The sequence below is a fragment of the Danio rerio genome, chromosome 9 (assembly GCF_052040795.2).
Source record: "Danio rerio strain M-AB ecotype USA chromosome 9, GRCz13ab, whole genome shotgun sequence".
NCBI lineage: Eukaryota > Metazoa > Chordata > Actinopteri > Cypriniformes > Danionidae > Danio > Danio rerio.
The window spans coordinates 30,000,014-30,012,621 of record NC_141029.1 but is presented as its reverse complement, the minus strand read 5'-3'; the positions used below and the strand labels follow the sequence as shown (position 1 = coordinate 30,012,621).

The following is a 12,608-nucleotide window of genomic DNA, read 5'->3' as shown; positions in this document are numbered from 1 at the left end:
GCTCATTAACTTGATTTTGATGTACATGTGGCTTGAATGAGCAAAAACTATACGTCAAACATTGAAGTAAAGATGGTTTTATAATTGGACATTCGTTCAGTGACAACTTGTGACATGCTCCCTTTATTGTTTACTTTGAATATTCGATTTGAAATCACAAAACAACATTAGCACTATTTACTTGACTCCAAACAATGTTCTTGTATTGTATTGTAGTGTTTATTGTATGTTGTACATCAGTACAACTGATAACCTTCACGTGTGCTTTTTTCCTTTTAAACCCAAAGTTGTAGCATCATGTTACTATATGTATAAGAGAACTAAAAAAAAAACAGAGAAATGTGGGGGAAGGGGCAAAAAACAGAAAGAAGAGAAAGAAAAGAAGAAAAAAGTAAAAAATAAAAATTAAAGCAAACATATTTGAAGTGTTTTTAATAACGGTTCAATCACTGCTCTCTTGTTAAAGTACTCAATAAATGGATTCCATACTACATGGAAATTCTTTGGAAATTCTGTTTTATTTTTAGGGAAAGCCTTAGCTTCTCAAGTTCCAGACAGGACATGACATCTTTTATTATTGTGGAGAAACATGGAGGATCTTTTAGTTTCCAATTTAGTAAAATCAATCTACGTGCCAAAAGGGTAATAATTCTAATCACTGTACGTTGATTATTAGATAAATCTGAATTATCACTGACACCAAATATAGCTAAAAGAGGCCCAGGGTATATTTGTTTTCCCACCACTTCTGATGTTAATTCAAAAACTGAAATCCAATAATTTACAATTTTAAAACAACTCCAAGACACATGACCAAGCGATGCCTGGGTTTGATTGCATCTATCACACAGTGGGTCTATGACAGGGAACATCTTAAGAGAGCTTTAATTTAGGTAAGTGGAGTCGGTGCAGAATCTTAGATTGTATTAAATCATGTCTGATACACACTGAACTAGAATGAACTTGTTCATGTGCTTCCTCCCATTACCAATTTTCAATTTCTGCTCCGAGATCCTCTTCCCAAGCCATTTTGAGATGCTCTAAAACAATGTTATACTTTGATAATCATTGTCTGCTAGTATGATTTAATTTTTTAGAAATAATCATTTGCAAATAATATTTTTTGTGAAATTATATTATTAAGGAGAAAGATTGAATGTGTGAATATAAACTAACTTCACCTCTATACGTAAAACTACGAGCTATGCTGCTCTTCCATGCATCTGCCTGTTTACACCAGAAGCTATTTACAGATGATAAAACATTAGAAAATACTTTAACCGACAAGATTCATGAACAATCATATTTCATATCTTGTGAGAAATGCCATGGCATATTACTTGCAGTTAAAATCAAACAAGAAAGCAGCAGGTAATATACACGTGTATTTCAATTATATGTCTAAGTTAGGTTTGAACAAAGTCTAACATTCATGCGTGTTTCTTATAAAATAATTGGTGCTTTAATTCACAAGTCGCTGAGTTTATGAGTTTAGCCGATGACTTCATGCTGCTAGTTAGCACACCGCTACATCATCTGCCAATGACATTTGTGTCATCTGAACGCGTTAACCTCCAGGCGATTATAACAGGTTTATGTTTTGGTTATAATAAGATAATCGCTAAAATTAAACGTGCGCACATGTAAAGCGCGAGAAACAGTTAATTAATACGGGAAAATGACTCACCCGATACTGTTTACAATCTGTCACATTCAGTTCCGTCAGCGGAAATGCTCACCGGGTGAAACAACATCCAGCGATAAATGGTTCCGATTGCCGTTTTTTATGTACAAATGTCGTTTTTTAAATGAAAACATTACAAAAAGTATCATGGTATTCCTTGATGCATCTTGGGCTACAAAATAAATTCATGGTTCATGGATATAATAGTTAACTTCCAGAAAAATGTGATAGCCTATATATATATATATATATATATATATATATATATATATATATATATATATATATATATATATATATATATATATATATATATATATATATATATATATATATATATATATATATATATATATATCTGTGCCACAACATTAGGACACTATGTTTGGACTAATGTTACTTTAATAGAACACTACAATATTGTTTCCTTCGATCATAATCTGCAAGTGTACCTGAAATCTACCATGTCATGAATCTACCATGAAGTTACAGTAACGCCAAAAAGGTCAAAACTCTTTCTTAAACTCTTATATTATATATTTATTTGTATTTTAATACAAATAGTCTACTATGGTTTTATTATGGTTAGTGTCAGTGGTGTAATCCTAAAATAAAAAGGCTGGTGTAGCCTACTATAACACCCATCCTAATTTTTAAATGAAAGTACTCAAAAAAAATGAAAATATACGAAAGTCAATGTTTCTTTGACTCATTAATATCAGTTACCTGTATCTATTAACTTCCATGAAATGAAAAACAAATATGTCAATGCTGTGGCACAGTAGGTAGTGAAGGTCACTGGTTCAAGCCTCGGCTGGGACAGTTGGTGCTTCTGTGTGGAATTTGCATCTTCTCCCTGCATTTGCGTGGGTTTCCTCTGGGTGCTCTGGTTTCCCCCACAGTCCAAAGACATGCGGTACAGGTGAATTAGGTTGGCTAAATTGTCCGTAGTGTATGAGTATTAATGAGTTGTTTGGATGTTTCCCAGAGATGGGTTGTAGCTTGAAGGGCATCTGCTGCATAAAACATGTGCTAGATAAGTTGGTGGTTCATTCCGCTGTGGCGACCCCAGATTAATAAATGGACTAAGCCGAAAAGAAAATAAATGAATGTCAATGTAAGTCAATAGTTACAGGATCAGCAAATCAGCAAAACAAGTGAGTATACGAGGGTATACTATATATATGTATAGAATAATTGTATATGTATAGAATGTATCTTGTATCTTGAGTATGTGTATATGCATGGAGTGTATATGTATAGGATGTATCGAGTGTGTATATATGTAAGGAGTATATGTGTATGATGTTTATGCGATTCTCGCATAAACACTCACATTTACACACACACACACATACATATAAACTCGCAGCATGCAAACACACTACTACACACTTGCATATACATATAAACTCAATTCTCGCATAAACACCGACATTTAAACACACACACACATACATTTAAACTCGCGGCACTCGATCCATGCATATGCACCCACAAACTCTCACATATAAATGTAAACTTGATGTGTGCATAAACTCCCAGATAACACTTTTGCAAACATACAAAATAAAATTCACAAACTTATATACAGTTAGTTGGGTGTGTATATATGATGATGTTGACAGAATGCACATGATACACTTAATACATATACACACATGATACACTCCGCATATATACACACACGATACATTCTTTATATATTGTCACAACACAATCCACACGATACACTTCTGTCAGCGTCTGGGATAGAACCCGGGTCTCTGGTGTGAGAGGTGAATCACTTACCCACTGAGTTACTGGAAGTTAATGAATCTTGACACACTTTACATATACACTCCATACATATACACACTAATACAAGACTGATTTTTGCAATCCCCATAGACAAGAAATATAGTAAAAAATAAAGTAGTGACTGCAGGTTAAAGGGAAATAGTGGAGTAAAAGTAAAGGTACTGCACTAAAAATGTACTCAAGTAAGGGTAAAAGTACACATTTATAAAACTACTTAGTAAATAAAATTCCTGAGAAACACTACTCAGTTACAGTAATTTGAGTATTTGTAATTAGTTACTTTACACCACTGGAGGTGAGTGACATATCCACTGAGCCACTGGAAGTTGATGAACCCAAACAACGAAAGGCAACTTGCTACATAAACACACATGAGACACTCCATACATGTTCATGTACGATACACATATATGAAACACTTTATACTTATGGACACATGATACATTCTATACATATACGCACATGATACTTTTTATACACATACATATGCAATACACTCTATACATACACATACATATGCAATACACTCTATACATATACACACATATGATACTTTCCTTACAAGGTCTGGGATAGAACCTGAGTCTCTGTCGTGAGAGGTGAGTGACGTAACCACTGAGCTACCGGAAGTTGATGAACACAAACAAAGACAGGCAACTTGCTACATACACACACATGACACACTCCATACATATGAAGTGTATGCATACATATACCCACAAATTACATTAGCTTACTACTAAGCTGTTGAAAGGTTGTCAAAAAATAATGAATCCAAACATATACATTTTATACAAATACACATACATGATACTTCCTCACAGGGTCTGCAATAGAACCCAGGTCTCTGGCGTTACAAATGGTCATATTTGTAATTTGTGGGTATATGTATAGGGTGTATCATGTGTGCATATCTATAGAATGTATTGTGTGTGTGTGTGTATGTATGTACAGAATGTATCATGTGTGTGTATATGTTTAGAATGTATTGTGTGTATGAGTATGGAGTGTATGCATATCTATAGAATGTGTCATGTATGTATATACACACACACACACACACACACACACACACACACACACACACACACACACACACACACACACATATATATATATATATATATATATATATATATATATATATATATATATATATATATAATGTATATATATATATATATATATATATAAAATGTATATATAATGTATGTATATATATATATATATATATATATATATATATATATATATATATATATATATATATATATATATATATATATATATATATATATATATATATATAATGTATTGTGTGTGTGTGTGTGTGTGTGTGTGTGTGTGTGTATGTAATGTACCATATGCATAAGTTTGGGATGTGTATATGTAACAAATTGCCTTTCGTTGTTTGGCTTGATCAACTTCCGTTAGCTCAGTGGTTCAGTCATTTATCTCTCACACCAGAGACCTGGGTTCTATCCCAGACCTTGGAAGGAACGTGTCTTGTGTGTATGTATGGATTCACTATTTTGGTAACAGCTTAGTAATAAGCTATTGTAATTTGTGGGTATATGTATAGGGTGTATCTTTTGCATGTTTATGTGTGCATATCTATAGAATTTGTCATGTGTGCATATGGAGTGTTTTGTGTGTATAGAATATTTGTGTATGTAAAGAATGTATTATGTGAGTATGTGTATATGTATGGAGTTTATCGTATCATTTGTGTATAATGTGTGCGTATGTATGGAGTGTATATATATATGGGGTGTATCATGTGTGTATATGTAAGAAGTGTATGTGTATGTGTGTTTATGTAGCAAGTTGCCTTTCGTTGTTCGGGTTTATCAATTTGTAGTAGCTCAGTGTTTTATGTATATGTGTGTATAAGTATAGGGTGTATCGTGTGCATATCTATAGAATGTATCGTGTGTGTGTGTGTGTGTGTGTGTGTATATAGAATGTATCTTGTGTGCATAAGTTTGGGATGTATATATGTATAAAATATTTGTATATGTATAGAATGTATCATTTGGTTATATGTATGGAGTGTGTATGTATAGGATGTATCGTGTGTGTATATTTAGCAAATTGCCTTTCGTTGCTTGGGTTCATCAACTTTCGGTAGTGCAATTATTATGTTATTTACCTCTCATGCCAGAGGTTCTATGCAAGACCCTGTAAGGAATGTAACGTGTGTGTGTGTATATGTGTAAAATTTGTATGTTGTATCCATGTATGTATGTATGGATTCAGTATTTTGATGACAGCCTTTCAACAGGTAAGCTAATGTAATTTGTGGGTATATTTATAGGGTGTATCATGTGCATGTGTATCGTGTGTATATGTTCGTGTGTGTGTGTGTATAATGTATTGTGTGCATAAGTTTGGCATGTGTATGTATAGAATGTATCATGTGAGTATATGTATGGAGTGTATCATGAGTATATGTAGCAAGTTGCCTTTCGTTGTACAGGTTTATCAGCTTCCGGTAGCTCAGTAGTTGCATCATTTACCTCTCACACCAGAAATATGGATTCTATCCTGGACCTTGTAAGGAATGCATCACATGTGTGTGTGTGTGTATATATATATATGGAACGTATTGTGTCAAGTGTTTATATGTACAGAGTTTATCATGTGTGCGTATGTATGGAGAGTATGTGCATCATCTGTGTATGTAGCAAATTGCCTTCTGTTGTTTGGGTTCATCAATTTGTAGTAGCTCAGTGTTGTATGTATATGTGTGTATATGTATAGGGTGTATCATCTGTGCATATCTATAGATTGTATCGTGTGTTTCGGATGTGTATAGAATGTATCGTGTGCATAAGTTTGGGATGTGTATATAAATAGAATATTTGTATGTGTATAGAATGTATCATGTGGTTATATGTATGGAGTGTGTATGTATAGGATGTATTGTGTGTGTGTGTGTGTGTGTGTGTATATGTATATGGAGTGTATCATGTGTGTATATGTAGCAAATTGCCTTTCGTTGTTTCAGTTCATCAACTTCCGGTAGCTCAGTGGTTACGTCACTCACCTCTCTTGCCAGAGACCTGGGTTCTATCCCAGACCCTGTGTGTGTGTATGTGTGTGTATATATATATATATATATATATATATATATATATATATATACATAAACATTTTGTTAGAGGAAACACCAATCTTCCAGTAATTAAATTGGTTCTCATTTTATGAAATTATGCATAGCCCTAGGCCTACATTTTTTCTCATTTAAGGTCTGTTTCAATTAGATGTGTGTGTCACAATATAGGAATAAATAACTTCTTAACTTATTTACTTTTCTGTGTATAAAGCCCAAAGTATACTTTTGCAGTTCACAAACTCTAAAAGAGACATAATTTGCATCGTGCACACATGTTGTGTCTACAACAGTGCAACTGTGAGGTTATTTAGATTGAAGTCCACTCTGTGGCATTGAACGTGTGCATTTTCGCTCATTCTTGGCCGAGCAGACTTTGAAAATTGCACACACTCTACACAAGTACACTAGTTCACCCAATACTGAAAATTATGTCATCATTTATTCACCCTTCACTGGTTCCAAACCACAAAAGAAGATAATTCGAAGAAAGCTGGACACATGGAATCATTGAATCTGTTTTCCCTAAGTCAATGGTTACATCGTTCATCAAAAAATCTTGATAACACTTCATTCTGATGGTCCATTTAGTAGACTGACTGCTTAATATCTGCTGATACTGCTCCTTCAACAATCATTGAACTGACTATAAGAAACGTTGCAAGCACATGTCAACTTACACTAACCCCAACCCTAACCTCAACCTTCTTAAAATCGAATGAGAATTAGTTGGCATGTAGATGCAATGTAACTTAAATTCAACAATTTAAACCATTAAAATAAAGTGTGACCAATTTATTTTTTTGTGTGTTTAACTGTAGGATTAACTTAGGGTAAGTAAATAGTTAATAATTTTTCAGTTTTGAGTGAACTAACCCATTAAAGTTCATTCCCCCTGCAGCCATGTGGCATATCAGCGACTGACACTGGGGTGGGCATCTCTGGTCTTTTATATAAGGAATAGAGTTGAACTCAGCAGGATAGTGACCTTCCAGGATGGAAGTTGAATACTCTTGTATTAGGGGCTGTACTCCTTAATGTCTTAGTTTGTGTACCCACATCCCATGCCAGAAATGCTGGTTTGCAGAGAGGTTCTACAAGGTTTGCAAAAGAAAAACGTTGACTTTGCTAACCATCACTATATGCTTTCAATCATCATGACACCAAGCCTCTATTAGAGGCCACAGAAGTGGTACTAAATAAGAGATGTAATATTATTTTATTTTATCGCAAAGACATATTTTTTTTGTCTCTTTTCTTACAAACACTGACCCCACACAAACTGCACATACATCACAGTCATTAGCAACCCACATGGGCCCACAATGAGTCGTCATACAAATTTTGACAAAAGAAGTCTAAGTGCATAAAAGGTCTATGCATTCTTAATGTGCAAATTGTGGTCAACATTAAGACTCTGTAGAATAATGAAGCCAAGAGCTTTGGCATGAGTGGCAGAGACGAGATTTTTTTTTTAATAGCCAATAGCCAAAAGCTTGCCGTTCTCTAAGCCGGCCCTGCATCCATTGTCCGGGGTCCCCACAGAAAAAGAAACATTATTCAAGTCTTTTTCAGGCCACAGACTGAAACACAGTAATTATCGTGGGCTCCGGGCTAAACCTGCGACCTCCCCTCAGTCCTCCTGTTCTCCCCCCGCTACTCTTTCTGAGAGCTCATTGTCTTGGCTTGTTTAAAGAAAGGCTTCGTTAATGAAGGAGGAGGGGACATGGGCTAATGGGCTCAAATAAGTTCCTCTCTGCGATATTGTTGTGGGATAATGGTGGTACGAGCCCCAGCTGTAAACTTGCAGGCGCCATATTGTGCATGACCTACATAGACCCTGATCTGAACCCGCACTGAATGCGTAACTGCCCCAGAAAACGCAGTTTCAGTCCCCCTTCTTTTTTTCTGTCTATTTTACGTTGTTCTGAGTCAATTAAGAGAGTCAGCAATTGGACAGCTGAAAGTGACACAGAGGGTTGGAATGGCAGGCTTGTATTTATTTATTTTCATACAAGAACGCTATCCTTGTTAAACTTGGCAACTGTAGAAAATATTTGAAATGCTAAATGCTAAATAAATGTATAATAATGTAAGAAAATAAGTCATATTTATGTCAAAAATGAATTGTTTGTAAGCTTAGGCATACGGTTATTAATTTAGCTTCATTAATTGTTTCATGCTTAGTTTGTTAACCAAATATTCAAAAAGCTAGATCACCTGGGTGCTAATGTTTAGCTAAAACTTAGCAAGTAGTTTGGTTAAATTTAATGTCTAATATCAATAACCTATTTAATTTAATCCTACATTAGTATTATTTTACAATTTATTTGAAATATTTCATATAAGTAAGGCAAGGCAACTTTATTTACTAAAGTTAAGTGTGCACCAACATTGGGCACATTCAAATCAAGACTGAAAACACATCTGTTTAACTGTCTTTCCTGAATGAGCACTGTGCTACGTCTGACAGATCACACTATTATGTCTTTCTTTTCTTTTTCTTCTTTTATAACCTGTTTGAACACATTTAAATCCGTCTTTATTGGATTTAATCATTTTTAATTCTTTTAATTTTTGTGTTTTTTATTCTTGTTTATGTAAAGCACTTTAAATTACCATTGTGTATGAAATGTGCTATATAAATAACTTTGCCTTGCCTAGGTTAATGTATCTTTATGTAAGTAAATAAGTCATATTTATGTCAATATGAAATGTGTGTACGCTTAATTATGTGCTTATTAATTTAGCTTAATTAATTGTTTTAGTGCCAAGTTTGCTAACTTTGCCAAATATTCAAAAAACCTAGTTCACCTAGCGGGTGCTAATGTTCAGCTAAAACTGTGTAAATAGTTTGGGTAAATAGTATGTCTAATATAAATAGCCTATTTAATTTAATCTAATATTAGTATTATTTTACAATGTATTTGAAATATTTAATTGTAAGGCAAGGCAGGGTTATTTATATAGCACATTTCATACACAATGGTAATTCAAAGTGCTATACAGAAAACAAGAATAAAAGAGACAGGAAAATTAAATGATTACAATTTTTTAAAATGATTAAAATAAGTTATAAAAACAGATTAAAATGTGTTCAAACAGGTTATAAAAGAATGAAAAAGAAAAGAAAGACATAATAGTGTGATCTGTCGGACGTAGCACAGTGCTCATTCACAGCTAAACAGATGTGTTTTTAGTCTTGACTTGAATGTGCTTATGTTGGAGCACATCTGATCATTACTGAAAGCTGATTCCAGCAGGGGAGGTGTAGAAGCAGAAGGTCGATTAACAATGCTTTGACTGAACCCTTGAAACCCTTGCTAATTTACTTGATACTAAAGATCTGAGTAATCTGTTAGGCTTGTATTCAGTGAGCATACCTGTAATATGTTAAAGTCCTAGGCCATTGATTTATAGACAAGTATTAATACTTTAAAATCTATTCTGAATGTAACTGGCAGCCAGTGTAAAGACCTGAGTACAGGTGTGATGTGCTCTGATTTTCAGGTTCTGGTCAGAATCCTGGCAGCAGTGTGTTCTGGATGAGCTGCAACTGTCTGGCTGTCTTTTTGGGAAGTCCCATGAGGAGGCCATGACAATAATCCACCCTGCTGCTGATAAAAGCATGAAAAAGTTTCTCTAAGACCTCAATGGAAACAAAGCATCTAATTCTTGCAATGTTGTTTGAGATGATATATGCTGATTTAGTTACTACTTTGACATGGCTAATGAAATTCATATCTGACTCCAGATTGTGAGGTTTTGAATTTGATTTTACAGGTAAAAAAAAGGCATTGGGGGTTGACAAAATTTGGGCGGTTTTAAAACGTAAATTTTATATGCAACTTATCAAACAAAACATAACTCTTTGCTCCTACTCCATTCAGTTAGTAATGACCAGCGCAAACCATGTGGGCAGTGTTCGATGTGATCCGGTTATGTTGTGGGTCTGTGACTGCTGGTGATGGTTGCTGTATGGTTAAAAGTTATGACAGTTAAGGTAAATAGATTAAGTATTTTAAAAAATCTAACATTTTGGCCTTTTTTTGTGTTTATCTGGCAACACTGGATGTAACTGGGAGCCAGTGCAAAGACCTGACAGGTGTGATGTGCCTGGATTTTTTGATACTGGTCAGAATCCTGACAGCAGCGTTCTAGATGAGCAGCAACTCCCTGACTGTCTTTTTTGGGAAGGTCAGAAAGCAGTCCATTACAGTAATCCATTCTGCTGGTGATAAAAGCATGAACAAGTTTCTCTAAGTCCTCACTGGAAACAGCAAAGGATCTAATTCTTGCAATGTTTTTGAGATGATAATATGCTGATTTACTTACTGCTTTGACATGACTATTAGAAATAGAGCTCTTGCACTGCTTGTATCATTAAAGAGATAGGTCACCCAAAAATGAAACTTCTGTCATCAGTTGCTCACACTTTATTTGCTCCAAACCTGTTTTACTTTAATCTGTTGAAAATAATATCCATGATATTTGTTTTCATGGAAATTAGTGGTTAAAGTTTTTTAGCTTTCATCAAAATATCTTCTTTTATAGGGTTTAGAGAGTGAACCACTTGAGGGAGAGTAAATGTGTGAATTAAATTTTTGGGTAAACTATATCTTAAAGATTTTTAACAAGGATGCATTAAATAGCTCAAAAATGACAGCAAAATCTGATACAACACAGATACTGAATTTGATACGATACTGATTCTCTTTCAAATAAGTGCTAATCTTTAAACTTTGTTCATCAATGAATCAAACACAACCAATATAATGCCAACAATTGTATTATTTTCCATACTACTTTTAATTCTACCAGTAAACAAACATATCTGCCATCCAATGTCCACTTCTGTTCCCTTGACAGACAAAGATGAAATACATTCTGATAAACAAGGTTGCTATTTTTGGTCTGAACAATGTAGTTGATGCATCATAATTTCTTCAAATTGGATGGAAGTGGGCACCATCATTTCAGCACAAACTACAGCACAGAGAATTGATCATCAACATGGAGAGAAAAAAACAGCCTGAGCCACAGCACAACTATTCCTTTATCTCTTTGAAATTTATCCTCATATCAGCCTCCCATCTCTCTCTCCTGCTCATATCTTGACCCATGAGCCTCTCCTTTTCGCTGTTTGTGTTTTCAGTGTCTATTTGGATTCTGTGCTCCTGCGCTGATGACTAAATTATGATTGGGCGTAAGGATAGCAGGGCTTTCATCTGCCCAGCGTTGTTCCACGCTTTCCTCTCCAACACAAAGGGCCCCTCTACCTCTGCTCAGCCCGCTTTTGAAGAGCAGAGTGGCTATGCGTCCCCATGGAAACCGCTGCGTTCCCTACAGGACCAAGGTGTATCTCAGATGGAGAGAGACTGAAACAACATCAAGCCATCTCTCAATCATTAATCTGTTTATTAATTTTCAATGCCCGTGTCCTTCTACAGGCTCTGAGGGTTCGAGCATGCTGGTGTGTTTGATGCAAATAATGCAGTTTTGATGTTAGCTGATTTAGTGATCTGTGAGCTACGACAAAATGTTTACCATTGCCCTTTTAGATAGATAAGAATATACATATGTTGTTTATATTTATTTGTTTACAAATTGTGACACGGTGGCGCAGTGGGTAGCATTGTCACCTCACAGCAAGAAGGTCACTGGATCGAGCCCCAGCTGGGTCATTTGGCATTTCTGTGTGGAGTTTGCATGTTCTCCTTGTGTTTGCGAGGGTGCTCCAGTTTCCTCCACAATCCTAAGACATATGTTATAGATTAATTGAATAAGCTAAATTGACCATAGTGTATGTGTTTGAATGAAAGAGTGTATGTGTTTGTGTTTCCCAGTGCTGGGTTGTGGCGGGAAGGGCATCCGCTGTGTAATAACATATGCTGGATAAGTTAGTGGTTCATTCCACAGTAGCGACTCTTGGTTAATAAAGGGACTAGGCCAAAAAGAAAATGAATGAATGTTTTTCTTGCACATGTCTTAAAAATATCTTATTTTGTG

General features: G+C 35.0%; 1 protein-coding gene across 7 annotated transcripts in view; it reads right to left on the bottom strand.

Annotated features, from left to right (window-relative positions):
• The window catches only part of plekhm3 (pleckstrin homology domain containing M3), a 63,765-nt gene extending 62,028 nt beyond the window's left edge, over positions 1–1,737 (bottom strand). For all 7 annotated transcript variants that reach the window (XR_015499495.1, XR_015499497.1, XR_015499496.1 and 4 more), the window contains exon 1: positions 1,688–1,737. The gene's annotated coding sequence lies outside the window, so the exon portion shown is untranslated. The remainder of the gene's footprint in view (positions 1–1,687) is intronic.
• Positions 1,738–12,608: the final 10,871 nt, after the last annotated feature.